This window comes from Electrophorus electricus, chromosome 21, assembly GCF_041902795.1.
Source record: "Electrophorus electricus isolate QZ-2024a chromosome 21, ASM4190279v1, whole genome shotgun sequence".
Taxonomy (NCBI): domain Eukaryota; kingdom Metazoa; phylum Chordata; class Actinopteri; order Gymnotiformes; family Gymnotidae; genus Electrophorus; species Electrophorus electricus.
Genome location: NC_137517.1, coordinates 13,167,240 through 13,182,500, shown reverse-complemented (window position 1 = coordinate 13,182,500; position 15,261 = coordinate 13,167,240). Strand labels below are relative to the sequence as shown.

At 41.0% G+C, this 15,261-nt stretch overlaps 2 pseudogenes; both read right to left on the bottom strand.

Annotated features, from left to right (window-relative positions):
* LOC145652840 (NACHT, LRR and PYD domains-containing protein 12-like) overlaps positions 1-15,261 on the bottom strand; it is a 362,627-nt pseudogene that overhangs the window by 4,601 nt on the left and 342,765 nt on the right.
* On the bottom strand, positions 3,543-14,815 carry LOC145652831 (NLR family CARD domain-containing protein 3-like; annotated as a pseudogene).

The following is a 15,261-nucleotide window of genomic DNA, read 5'->3' as shown; positions in this document are numbered from 1 at the left end:
AATGCATGTTTGAGGTTAGTGCTGTTAAAATCCCTAACCACAATAAGTGCAGTGTCCCGGTGATTTAACTGAAACTGTTTAAGAGCCTCAAGGAGTTGTCACAGTGCGATGTCCGTGTTAGCCTGAGCTGGAATGTACACGGTATTGACGATGATCAGAGTGAACTCACGAGGAAGGTAAAAAGGACTGGGTGAGCAAGACCGGGCGAGAGTAACAACATTATCGTTATCACACCAGCCATTGTTTACCATCATGCACACATCACCGCCTCTCGACTTCCCCGATTCTGCTATTCTGTCCATGCGGCGCACCGAGAAAAACTCGGCCAGGTGGATGGCATGGCTCGGTACCGCTGGGTCTCAGTGAGGCAGAGGAGATTGCAGTCCCGAATGTCCCTCTGGAACTTTATCCTGGCCCAGAGGTTGTCGAGCTTGTTATCCAGAGACTGGACATTGGCTAGCAGGATGCTAGGTAAGGGAGCTCAGTGTGCCCGAGGCCTCAGCCTGTTCCTTACACCGGCTCCCTTTCCTCACGGCCATTTCTTTGTGTTGCGTCCTTTGTTTTCCCTTAGGATCTCACTCTGCCAACTTAGGTCTGAGGTTAGAAATGGTTTGAGGTGAGTATTTTGTAAACTGAAAGAAACAAGAGTGTTTCTGTCATAAGAGATGCGCATCATAGTAAAAAGAAAAGATAAGAAGGCAAGAATTTCGGAGAAAGTACAAAGTACGGTCGGAGGAGTGGTGACAGCAGTCGACCTCTCTGGCGTCATCTTTATCTTTTCACTAGATAAAATGATAAAACATGTAAACCCAGCAAAAGCACAGGATAATGTCATAACATCAGGAAACCGATATCAGGAGGAATGATGCAGTGAAGTTAATAAAGGCTCAACCAATAACTTTGTTCAATGTGCTTTGTGAGGTACTGGGCAGTGAACATGTGCAACATTTGCTTCGTGCTGAAGTGAGATGTTATCAAGGGGAAAAGTGCTCACAAGGCTCTTTGCACTGCATCTGAGCTACACGTGTTTATGCAAGAACAACAATCTCCCTTTGTGAGTGTATTTGGACACTCAGTATGGCAGGAAAAATTAGTCTATCTCGTTGATAGTTTCTCCTGTTTTGATGAGCTTAACATTGAACGCAGGGCCTCTCTGACACTTTTTGAAGTGTGTGACATAATCAGGGCCATCGGGAACCCCTTCACCTTTCACCTCATAGGAATGACTGAGGATCTGATCTGTGCTGAATAAGAGAAGCTGCTCCAGTTATCATCTGATGAGATACTGATGTCAGAATTCAAACAGATGTAATTGTAGAACTTCTGGATCCAAAGACAGAGTGAATTTTCAACCTTCTCATTAAAAGCTGTGCAGGTTTTGATGTTCTTCGCTAGTGGGGTTGATACTTTCTGTTGTGAGAATAACCTCTCTGCTCTCACCACAATCAAGACTGAGTACCATAACAAAATGGAGGCAGAGTCAGATCTGTGTTTGAAGACCACTGCCCTCATCCTGGACATCGTACAGCTTTACTCAGCTAAACTCCTCAACCCTCTTACTGAAATGGTAAGTGATCACCGTCTGTGTATCTGTGGGATGATTTATAGGAGACACTTGGTCTAAAATGTTTGAGAACTACTGATTTAGATAAACAAAATATCTCTATTCTCTTTATCTACCTGTCTCTACTGTTCTTTCTGAAATCCACACACAGACAAAACACAAAATGTGCTTATTCCTTATTACAACACACCACTATTAATTTAACTGCATTGAACAGACATGTTAAATTGATCGGTTAATTATGCATCAAGATGGTGATTTCTGTTCTCTCTCTTGTATAACACACACACACACACACACACACACACACACACACACACACACACGCACGCACACATACACACGCACACATACACACGCACGCTTTTAATTCAGAGCAAGTTCAAATTGCTTCTTTGTTAACTCCACCCCTGCCTAAGTTTGGAAACAGTCCCACAAGTCAACAGGCAAACAATAGATTAATAGTCAAACAGAATTACGATAATTTGATCAAAGACGCTACCAGACACGGATTCAGATGGTAAAGTTGTGGAGGAGAGACAGAAGGGTGAGTTAAATTTTATAAAGGAGTTCCATATTCCCTTGGAGGAAACTGAACAAAACTGTTAGTTTGTGTAACAGAGATAAAGAAGCAGTGTGATGATATTGTGCAGAGATTAAGTGCAGGCAGTTCACACTGAGCAGTGGGGAGTGATGTCCACACAAACCCCAGAAGAGGAGAAAGCCCTGGATATACTGGTTCATCAGTGTCTCTTAGGATAAGAGGAGGAACTGATGTGTGTGGAGAAGAATGTCCATCTCCATCCCCTCAGCCTGTCTCTCCACAGTACCCTTCACCTGCTCTAGTCCTGCTGCATCTGCTGGGCCTCTCAGGCAGGACCACAGTCAAAAAGGCAAACAGTGTAAATAGACAAAGGTCAGCACTAGGAAGACCAAAGAGGGGAAACAAGTATGACAGGAAGTGCAGACGTGACACATACAAGAGGGGTCACATCACGGTCACTTTTACAGGAAGTGAGTTGTTATTCACGACTGTAAATCACTGTCCTACCACCAGCTGAGTTCCTGCGTCAGTGATACCTGATTGCTGTCCCATGGTGTGGGTGATAAGAGAATGTGGTTAGTTGTGATTGGTCAGTGATGGTAAACCACCTGGTCTTGGTGAAGATAAGACTGAAGTCAGGGTCTGGAGGTGGAGGGTTTAGGGGGAGAGTTGGAGTGGAGCTGGAGCAGAGCTGGTGGACTGAGCTGTGAGGTTTGGAGAAACCTCTACCTGGGGCTTTCTCTCTCTACTTCTCTCTCTCGCTCACTCTTTCTTTACCTCTCTCTTACTTTATATCCATCTATTGGGTAACATTCAGGTAGTATGACATAATGTAAATGCTTAAGTAACTTTATAAAGTTAGTTATACATATTCTCATCAATTAAACTGTGCTACACAATAGAATTTACTCTAATACCTTTGTAATTATAATTCAGTCAGATAAATGTATTATATTTTACACGTCTTAAATGTTGGTCTACACCTGTTTCCATCGCTGGTTGTAGGTAAGCAGGGCAGGGGTAAGTGAACACTGTAACAAGTGAAAGAGTTATAATGTCAATGTGTGTAAGAGAGAAATATACACTTACAGTGTAGTGTGTGTGTGTGTGTGTGTGTGTGTGTGTGTGTGTGTGTGTGTAAGAAAGAGAGAGAGAGAGAGAGAGAGAGAGAGAGAGAGAGAGAGAGAGAGAAGTGTGTGATAGGTTTTTTGTGGTGCATTTGTTGAGCACTGCCTGTACTCAGAGGAAAGGCAGCACAAAGACACTTAAGAAGCACTTTAGGATTAATGATTTGGTCAGCTAACACCTTGCATAGTGATTAGGGTACAGGATACAGAGGGGTTTAAGGAACACTCACAAATTAACAAAGTACCTTATGATGGAGATCATGATGTACTAACACCAGTGCAGTAATGTGTTTATGAATGAAAATACTCACACAGCTTTTCTGGATGCTGTGACCACTGGAAGCAGTCTCAGTAGACATTCCTCTGATGGGTCATATTTACTCAGGTCAAACTCATCCAGCTCCTCTTCTGAGTTCAGCAACACAAACACCAGAGCTGACCACTGAGCTGGAGAGAGACTGGCTCCATGGAGACAATGGTCACCTCCTCTGCTTAGGTATGTCTGGACTTCCTGTACTAGAGAATGATCCTTTAGTTCATTCAGACAGTGGAACAGATTGATGGATTTCTCTGGAGATGGATTCTCCCTGATCTTCTCCTTGATGTAGTTGACTGTTTCCTCTTTGCTGTGAGAGCTTCTTTTCCTCTGTGTCAGTAGGCCTTGTAAGAGAGTCTGATTGGACTCCAGTGAAAGACCCAGAAGGAAGCGGAGGAAAAGGTCCAGATGTTCATTCTCACTCTGTAAGGCCTTGTCCACTGCATTCATAAGGAAGTCAGACATGGTTGATCTTTTAAAGAGACCTTTCTTTTGCTGTTTCAACACATTTTTCTTTTTGGAGATGAAGGAGAGAAATGCATATAAAGCAGCCAGAAACTCATGAATGCTCAGATGCACAAAGCTGAACATCTTCCCCAGGTGAAGCCCAGACTCCTCTCTGAAGATTTGGGTACGCACTCCTGAGTACAGTGACACTACTTTGACATCAATGCCACACTCTCTTAGGTCTTCCTCATAGAAGATCAGGTTGCCCTTTTCCAGCTGTTGGAAAGCCAGTTTTCCCAGTGCCAGAATTGACTTTTTAGTCTGTTGAGGATCAGTGTCAGTGTTTCCATGGTACTTTCTATCCTTGTGTTTGATCTGAAAGATCAGAAAGTGTGTGAACATTTGAGTCAGAGTCTTGGGGATCTCTCCACTCTCTGCTTCACCCAACATTCTCTCTAGAACAGTGGCTGCAATCCAACAGAAGACTGGAATGTGACACATGATGTAGAGGCTTCTTGATGACTTCATGTGTGTGATGATTTTGTTGGCCAGGCTCTGATCACTGATTCTCTTCCTGAAGTACTCCTCTTTCTGAGGGTCACTGAACCCTCGTACCTCTGTTACCTGATCAACACACTCAGGAGGGATCTGATTGGCTGCTGCAGGTCGAGAGGTTATCCAGAGGAGAGCAGAGGGAAGCAGATTCCCCTTGATGAGGTTTGTCAGCAGCACATCCACCGAGGTCGACTCTGTTACATTCCACAAGTTCTCATTGTTCTGGAAATCTAGAGGAAGTCAACACTCATCCAGACCATCAAAGATGAAAATGACTTTGTAAGCATCACAGTGTATTAATTGTAATTGTTTTGTTTCTGGGAAAAAGTGATGAAGTAGATCCATCAGACTGAACATTTTCTCCTTCATCAAATTCAGCTCCCTAAAAGGAAGTGGAAATATGAAGAGGACGTCCTGATTTGCTCTTCCTTCAGCCCAGTCCAGAATGAACTTCTGAACAGAGACCGTTTTCCCAATTCCAGCAACTCCTTTAGTCAGCACTCTTCTGATGGGTTTGTCTTTAAAGAGGTCATTGCATTTGATGGGTGTCTCCTGTGTTGCTGGTCTCCTGGATGCTGTCTCAATCTGTCTCACCTCGTGTTCATTATTGACCTCTCCACTCCCTCCCTCTGTGATGTAGAGCTCTGTGTAGATCTCATTCAGAAGAGTTGAGCTTCCTTGTTGGGAAATTCCTTCATTAATTCTTTTAAATGTATCCATTAGTTTGTGTTTGAGATTTCGTTGATATTCAGAGAATAGCTCTAATAAACAGAAGAACATGATCACAAATATTTTATTTTCTTGTTATCTTTGATGTTGAAGTAATTTATCAAAACGCTGAAACACTTTGCACAAACACAGAGAACAAAATTTAGTTATAGTGATACTGCCATCATAAAGCCATGATCCAGAGCTCTTACTGCTCTGTAGTGTGTTAGCAAGGTCTGTCTGGTTCATGTTCCCCATGACATGCAGTGTGATCTTCAGCGCTCCCTCTCTGGCACTGCTCTGATCCTCCTCATCCTCCACCTCTCTCTCAGAGCATGCTGGGTAATCTGGACTCAGCAGCTTCTTAAACTTCTTCAGCTCCTTCTTCACCAGAGAGACGACTTTGTGCTCCAGCTCCTGGTTAGGAATAAACAGCAACAGACAATCAAAAAAACACCACCATGTTACAGAGAGAGATCACTACATGATTTTGTTTCATGATGGAGAACATTCTGGCAGTGTTTGGGTAGTTACTTAAAAAAAAGTAATCCATTACTCATCACTTATCTAAAATTGTAATGGGATTACTGTACTCATTACTTAATGGAAAAAGTAATCTTATTACTTCTGTTACATCCTAAAACCCAAATATACTAGAAATCACCCCCACACTTACATACCTTGAATATGGACTCCAATTGTTTTCTGTAGGTGAGTTCTGCTTTTTCTCTTTGTACACTGTGGACAAACACAACAGACTTTTATGGAGGAATATGTAGCACATTCATACCTGCACAACACATGATTATACAGACAAGTAGATAATATACAAGATTATATATTATCAACACTTGCGTTTCTGCATTTTATAACAGATCTGTGATGCTGCCTGGTGTGCAGCAGCAGAAAGGATGAAGATGCAGGTGTGAGTGTAGAAACTCAAAAAGGCTTTTAATAGAAAGTGAAAGTAAAGCAAATGTGCTAAACACACTCAGCCACAAGAAAACAAAGGTCAACAAACAAGAACAGGAAGACAGGAAACAGGAGAAGTATATACATGGAGGAATCTGGGAAGAGAACAATGCAGAGACTAAGGACAAGTGGCTGGAATGGCAGGTGGAGTTAGGTCAGTAGTGGCAGGAATGGTGGGTGGAGTTAGGCTGGAAAGTGGCAGGAATGGTGGGTGGAGTTAGGCTGGAAATTGGCAGGAATGGTGGGAGGAGTTAGGCTGGGGAGCGGCAGGAATGGTGGGAGGAGTTAGGCTGGGGAGTGGCAGGAATGGTGAGTGGAGTTAGGCTGGAGAGTGGCAGGAATGGTAGGTGGAATTAGGCTGGAGAGAGGCAGGAATGGTGGGAGGAGTTAGGCTGGAAAGTGGCAGAAATGGTGGGAGGAGTTAGGCTGGAAAGTGGCCGGAATGGTGGGAGGAGTTAGGCTGGGGCTTTGGCAGGAATGGTGGGTGGAGTTAGGCTGGGGAGTGGCAGGAATGGTGGGAGGAGCAGGGAGAAGGACAACACACAGATACAACAATAAACAAAGGATGACAAGGGAAAGCAAAACAGACAAAAGGGCTCCTTTACAAGATGATTTGTTAGAAAATAAGTACATTTTATTTATAGAGCACATTTACCACAACAGCAATGACCAAAGTGCTGTGGAAAGTTAGGAAAAATGTCTTAACAAAAACCTGTGAAATGTAAAACAAAAGGAAATGTGCCATCAAACATAAACATGGACAGAGAAACGAAAATGTCAGGGTAAAAAGAAGTGTTTGAAATCTGCACAAGAGGGAGCAGAGCTGATATTCAGAGAAGGACTGTTCCACAGCCTCAGTGCTGCAGCTGAACAGACACAGTCACACTTCAGCTTCAGTCGAGACTGTAGAAAGACACAGTCACACTTCAGCTTCAGTCGAGACTGTAGAACAGACACAGTCACACTTCAGCTTCAGTCGAGACTGTAGAACAGACACAGTCACACTTCAGCTTCAGTCAAGACTGTGGAACAGACACAGTCACACTTCAGCTTCAGCCGAGATTTTAGAACAGGCAACAGCTGATCTGAACAACTCTGAGTGCCAGTGAGTAGATGACTTGTTCCTAAGCATGAACAAAGAATTTGATTTTGGGAAATTTCTCTGAACTTGTAAAAATTATTCCTAATAACAGAATTGATTTGCTGTTCAAATCTGAGATCTGGATCAAAGATAACACCAAGATTTTTATATTTCTAGGAATAATACAAGCAGATTAATCAACTGTTACACAAGTGTTAACCCCTCACTATCTATGTTTACATGTACACCCATGATCTTATATTAGTCTACAACTGTCTTACTTAGATATGATCATGTTAATACTACAGTCTGATTGTTATAGTGTGACATAGTGTCTTAGTTGACCTAAGCTTAGGCTGATTAAAGCATGTGTTCTAGAATAATATTAGCCAGACTATGTGCACATGTAAACACACACTGATCCACGGACTAATTTGTGCTACATTTCTGGCAAAGCCTGATAAACATATTATACATATATTGTACATACATTGTTATATATATATATATATATATATATATATATATATATATACATATATATATATATAGAGAGAGAGAGAGAGAGAGAGAGAGAGAGAGATATTTCCTTATGTACCCCTGTTTTTTTCCCTCAATTTGGACAGAGCACTCTCAAACCATTTCACTGCGAGTTATCTATGTACATGACAAATAAACCAAACTTGAAACTTAAACTGTAATCAAGAGAGTTTATTTTTGTCTAGTCATTAAAAGAGGAGCTCAGCAATGTTCAGTAACAGCATTACTACTGTAGCTAAATCCAGCTCATCTACCTACAGCTTGATCCTGCCCCAACTCCTCTTCTTAAGTGTTCTTCTGCTATTTCTCCCATGTCTTCTCATTAATGCTTCCCTTCGGATTCTGTCCCTACAGCTCTCAAAACCTCAGCTTTAACTGCCATTCTTTATAAAACAGGACTAAATGCTGCACTACTTGATAATTACTGACCCATTTCCAGTCTCCCCTGTCTACTCAGGGTTCCAGCCTCTCAACTACAATCTTTCTTAAATACTCAGGATCTATTTGAACCTTTCCAATCTGACTTCCATACTATGCACAACACTGAGAGAGCCCTGTTACATGGTTTCAATGATCCCCTTCTCTCTACTGACTCTGGTGCCCTGTGTGTTCTCCTCCTTCTAGATCTTCTAGATAGAAGTGCTGTGTTTGACACAATTAAACCATAGCGTACTTATCAGCTGCCTCTCAGACATTGGGATTACTAATACAGTTCTTGAATGGTTTATCTCCTATATCTCTAATAGATCACATTTTGTCACACTTGGTAAACACAAATCACACACTGTTACCGTTACCCAAGATGTTCTCTAGGGATCGGTGCCTGGTCCTCTCCTATTTAATCGATATGTTGCCCCTTGGTCAGATTATCCGCAGGCATGGTCTCCGTTTCCACTGTTATGCTGATGACACTCAGATTTATAGTAGCACCAAAGGTAACACTACCTTACCACTTCCTGCTTTACTCTCTTGTATCAAAGATCTCAAACAGTGGATGAACATAAACTTCCTAGAGTTAAATCCTTACAAAATAAAATTTTAGTTATTGCTTCTAAATCCATAATCGCTAAATTAACTGATTTTAAACTCAGTCTAGATGGGTCTTGGTCAAATCATCAACTGCATTTTGGAACTTTGGTGTACTCCTCACTCTTTCAACCCCACATCATGTCAATGGTTAAAAATGCCTTTTTTTTTACAGTCACAATATCAGTAGACTTAGGCCCATGCTCTCCAGACAAGGTGCTGAAACTCTGGTTCATGCTTTCATCACATCCCATCTTGATTACTGCAACTCTCTCTTCATTTACACCCCAGAATTCTCTTAGATGTTAAAAAATGTCAGCCCAAAACACCCCGATTCTACATCAGTTACACTGGCTCCCTGTCTCTCAACACATTCAGTATAAACTCGTCCTGCTTACATTCAAAGCTCTGCATGGTCTTGCACCTCCCTACTTAGCTGAACTCCTACATCCATACTGCTCCACCCATACACTTAGGTCTTCTGATGCAGGTTGTCTCTCCATCCCTAAATTAAGATTAGTCTCTGTAGGGGCAGATCTTTTAGTGTCATGGCCTCAAAACTATAGAACACTTTACTACAATCTCTCCATCTCTGGTCTTCAATTTCTGCTTTCAAATCGCTTAAAACATAAACATTTTAATGACCTTTCTTCTGTTAATAGTTGATAAATTAATGTGCTAAATGTGTTAATTCATGTCTCTTTCCATGTGTATTGCTATTGTAAAGCAACCTTGAATTTTAGAAATGCACTATTTAAATTTAAACTTATTATTATTTAATTATTACAGTACATACTGAATACAGTATACAGTCAGCTTTAGAATAACTGCCATTGTTTTTAAATAAAGAAGCTGAACTTTAGGGAAATATTCGTAAATGTACAGGTGTGTTTTGTATTCTTGGTAAACGTACACCTGTGCTGTGAGGCTGAATTAGACTGTGCATAAAGGAGACTGAAAATTAATATTTTAATAAACTATAACTATTTTTGCACATCTGTAACTGTACTGTCATAGCACAGACCCCTCCTCATAGATACCTCCCTATGCTTGTGACATTGTGTGTGTGTGTGTGTGTGTGTGTGTGTGTGTGTGTGTGTGTGTGTGTGTGTGTGTGTGTGTGTGTGTGTCTCCCATGTATCACACTTACAGGTTTATACTTTACAATATCTGGAAGATTCGACTGTTTCTCTCTAAAGAGGACACCCAGGTGCTCCTCCAGTCCCTCATTACCTTGAGACTGGGTGACTGTAACTCACTCCTGGCTGCTTCCTCCATGTGTGTCTCCAGGCCCTTACAGCTGATCCAGAATGCAGCAGTACGGCTGGTCTTAAACTTTCTGAAGTTTATACTTATGTTTCATTTCTGTATTGTGTATTGTTTCTCGGTCTCAGTAGAGACAATTGTTTCTGGCAGTATCAGAGATCAAGATTATTTAAGAATATTACCTACTGGTACTATCCAAGGGTTCTCTGAATGGACAACAAAGCACTTTTAAGAAGTCTGTCTGGATAAGGGCATCTACTAAATGCAATAAATATACGTTTATTCTGATATCTCAAGTAAATAAGTGCACAAACCTCTTCCCACTCAGGATATGCAGGCTGGATGAACCGATTTAATCTTCTAATTCAGTGTTCCTCACTCCCAGTGCTGGATAAACTGATTTAATCCCCCTAATGCAGTGCTCCTCACTCCAAGTGCTGGATGAACTGATTTAATCCTCTAATCCAGTCTTCCTCATTCCCAGTGCTGGGAACCTGCAGCACTGCAGTTTAGTGTTTTCCTGCTCCAACACACCTGATGCAACTCATGAAGAACTTCATAATGAGCTGAGTGAGTTTGATCAGGTGGGACTGGGAGTGAGGAACACTGTCCTAAACCAGGAGACTATCACCTCTCATCAGAACACTCTCCCTCTCTGAAGTATAAGTGGAGGACTCCATTTTACCTGAGCTCAGTAGAACAGTCACATTCCCTACGTCATCCTTACCTGAGCTCAGTAGAACAGTCACATTCCCTACATCATCCTTACCTGAGCTCAGTAGGATACACTCCCTCTCTGAACTGCATTGGAATCTTCATTGACTTGTCACTCTTCATGGATACACAGCTGGGTTCCGGGGAGTCTGATCTCTTACCCTGAATAGAACTAAAACACACAATTAAAAAAGATATTGTTTTAATGCCAAAATAGTGTTATACTGCCAAAGTCTAACTTAAAATAGTTTCACATTTTTGGTGTATTTTCTAAAGTAATCATCTCACAAATCCAGAGTTCATTTCCACAGTGACTTTACCCTTTGAGAACTCTCTGCTCACTGTGAGGATGCAGAAGTCTCTGTGTAATTGTGGATGACCAGTTATTGTTCTGGGCTCACGTTCCAAACCTGACTTGGTTATCCAGGTTTATTAGGCTTTTAAACTTTCTGAACTTTCTAAAGTTTATACTTATGTTTCATCCGTATTGTGTATTGTGTCTCAGTCTCAGCAGAGACAAATGTTTCTGGTAGTATTAGAGATCAAGATTATTTAAGAATATTACCTACTGGTACTATCCAAGGGTTTTGTGAATGGACTACAAAGCACTTTTAAGAAGTTTGTCTGGATAAGGGCATCTAAAAAATGCAAGAAATATACATGTATTCAGATATCCCAAGTAAATAAGTGCACAAACCTCTTCCCACTCAGGATATGCAGGCTGGATGATCTGATTTAATCCCCTAATCCAGTGTTCCTCATTCCCAAAGATGGATGAACTGATTTAATCCAGTGTTCCTCATTCCCAGTGCTGGGAACCTGCAGCACTGCACAGTTTAGTGTTTTCCTGCTCCAACACACCTGATACAGCTCATGAAGAACTTCATAATGAGCTGAATGAGTTTGATCAGGTGGGACTGGGAGTGAGGAACACTGTCTTAAACCAGGAGACCATCACCTCTCATCAGAACACTTTCCCTCTCTGAAGTGTATGTGGAGGACTCCATCTTATCTGAGCTCAGTAGAACAGCCACATTCCCTACATCATCCTTACCTGAGCTCAGTAGAACAGTTATATTCCCTACATCATCCTTAGCTGAGCTCAGTAGAACAGTCACATTCCCTACATCATCCTTACCTGAGCTCAGTAGAACACTCACATTCCCTACATCATCCTTACCTGAGCTCAGCAGAACAGTCACATTCCCTACATCATCCTTACCTGAGCTCAGTAGAACACTCACATTCCCTACATCATCCTTACCTGAGCTCAGTAGAACACTCACATTCCCTACATCATCCTTACCTGAGCTCAGTAGAACACTCACATTCCCTACATCATCCTTACCTGAGCTCAGTAGAACACTCACATTCCCTACATCATCCTTACCTGAGCTCAGTAGAACACTCACATTCCCTACATCATCCTTACCTGAGCTCAGTAGAACAGGCACATTCCCTACATTATCCTTACCTGAGCTCAGTAGGATACACTCCCTCTCTGAACTTTAATGGAATGTCCATTGACTGGTCACTCTTCATGGACACACTGCTGGGTTCCGGGGAGTCTGATCTCTTACCCTGAATCAGACTAACATACACAATTAAAAAGATATTATTTTAAGGCCAAAATACTAATGTGTGTATAAATGGTGCAAATAAATTAATATGCATTTATGTCTATCATTGCGATTTTTATTTAATGTTTTTTAAAGAATTCGTACAAAGATGTTGAAAACACTAAATTCGTTATTATGTTTCTTGTTATTTACTAAGTGATCTTCAAGATGATCAGAGTTATACCAGAGAGCATCTTTACATTACTTTACATTGCATTACGCTGGTCTTAAACTTTCTGAAGATTATACTTATGTTTCATCTTTGTATTGTGCATTGTGTCTCGGTCTCAGTAGAGACAACTGTTTCTGGCAGTATCTGATTTAAGATTGTTACCTGCTGGTACTATTCAAGGGTTTTGTGAATGGATATCAAAGCACTTTTAAGAGGTCTGTGTGGCTAAGAACATCTACTAAATGCAATAAATATAGATTTATTCAGATATCCCAAGTAAATAAGTGCACAAACCTATGCACTGCAAGTATGTTTATTTATGTTCTCTCACCTGTCTCCTTTCTGTGTGTGCTGTTCCCCAGAGACACGTATTTTGGAGGTCATGTCTCCTCCTACAGATTATAGCTGTACACCTGCAAACACGCACATGCAGATTAATAATCAGAACACATATTCAATTACAATATTTACATTTACTGCATATGGCAGACACCCTTGTCCAGAGAGACTTACAGAAGTGATTTGTTGTGTCGCTACAAAAAACATAAATAAAGCACCTTTGTAAGTCGCTCAGGATAAGAGTGTCTGCTAAATTTTATAAATGCAAATGTAAACATCCTCATGTGAGCACAGAGAGGTTAGTGTCAAGATCACTACCAGGCTAAAGCCCTGGCTAAACTGCAAAAGAGGGCAGTAAAGATGTGTTTTTATAATAAGTGCATACTCAAAATCACTGTCACACAAATAAACAGCGCAGAACTTCATAAAAAAGCTAGATTTACATGCGCACCGTTGGTACAATACTAGTCTGACACTGTTAGTTGAACTAACACACGATCGTATAAAATCACTGTCTTAGCCAGTTCAAAACACGTAGCCGAGTTGGACGTGTAAACACGTTCTGCCAGATCTACTGGTTCACAGCCCGAAATGCAGCCAAGATCTCCGTTTATCGAGTCACGACCAAGACATTCACGCGCTTTAATCAATCACGAAAAAGACATTCACGCGCTTTAATCAATCACGACCAAGACATTCACGCGTTTTAACGAAGCACGACCAAGACATTCACGCTTCAGCTCGGAATGCACCTATAAGCGAGACATTACAGTATTTTCTCGCTTAATGTTCTCAAAAGAGAAACAGAGTCATTCATGTTTTTGAAGAGCTTTGGTGTAGACAGGCACCTTTACTAACTTTATAAGTACAAAATATAGTTTATTAAAATGAGCAAATAATGCATAAAGTTTAAAACGTAATCTTACAGCACTAAAACAAACTCAAAAACGTGGGTGTAGTGAACAGTATCAGTCCAAAGTGGAAAAGAAGACAGAGGCAGGAAAAATGTGTTCTGTAAGTGCATAGTGGGTCACAGACTAACTCAATCACTGTCATACAAAGAAACAGTGTCGAAATATCACTTAATAATATTACTAATAAATATTATAAATATTACTTCTTTAGTTACACTGACATGCACACTATTGGTACAATACTAACCTCACACTGTCAGTCTAATTACGACATGATCGTGTAAACAGCACGGTCTTAGCCTGATAAAACAACTAGTCTACATCTAGTTGGACACCTAAACACTTACTGTTAGATCTACTGGCTCACAGTCCGAGACATTTGTGACACTTCCTGCAGTACGACGCCTGTTCTATTTGCGCAGTTTGTTTCTGCGTAGAGGACAAAATATAAATATATTAAGTATATAGTGCGTTTATTAGTACTTTTTATACAGTTCATGTAAACATATTGATTCGGACCAATTTCTCAGATGAGCCTAGAACGACTTTAGTTTCGTTATTCTGAATCAGACGACCTCAGTTCTATTGCTGCATTTCGCGTAAACGAAGACACCTACTGCAACAGAATAGCGGCTAAAAGCTTTACGTTTTCAGACATTAACCTGTTAATATTAAATTCTGTTAATATTAAATTTAAGAACTTGTTCTTTGAGTAGTATAAGTTCATATAATTCTTGATTGACAGCTCAGATTCAGATACTCACCGGCTTTCTTTTCTAAAGATATTTGCATTCCGCTTCTTAAAATGGAGCACAAAAATTTCACTTTCGCGTTAAACCGGACTGAACCGGTTTTGTCAAGGATAATTGTTTTTTAGGGGCCGGACTGCTGTGACCAGTCACAACACTTTATCCAACCTTCTGCGGGAGAGAGAAATCAGAGCTACAGTATAGAACTGTATTTAAATAACACAGAATAGCGTAGAACAGTGACAGTAAATTAGCAGTGGATTTGGACTGTGGGAGAATTTTGTTTGTCATGGAGCTTATACAGCACAGCTGTTCTGAGCAGACGTTTACTTAGGTTTTCACACACACACACACACACTCACACACACACACACACACACACACACACACTCACACACACACAAACACACACACACACACACACACACACACACACACTCACACACACACACACACACACACACACACACTCACTCACACACACACACACACACACACACACACACACACACACACACACACCCACACAGAGAGAGAGAGAGAGAGAGACAGGTTATTAGTTTGTGTGTAATACCTATACTGTGCTCACAAACTCTATATAAAATGAC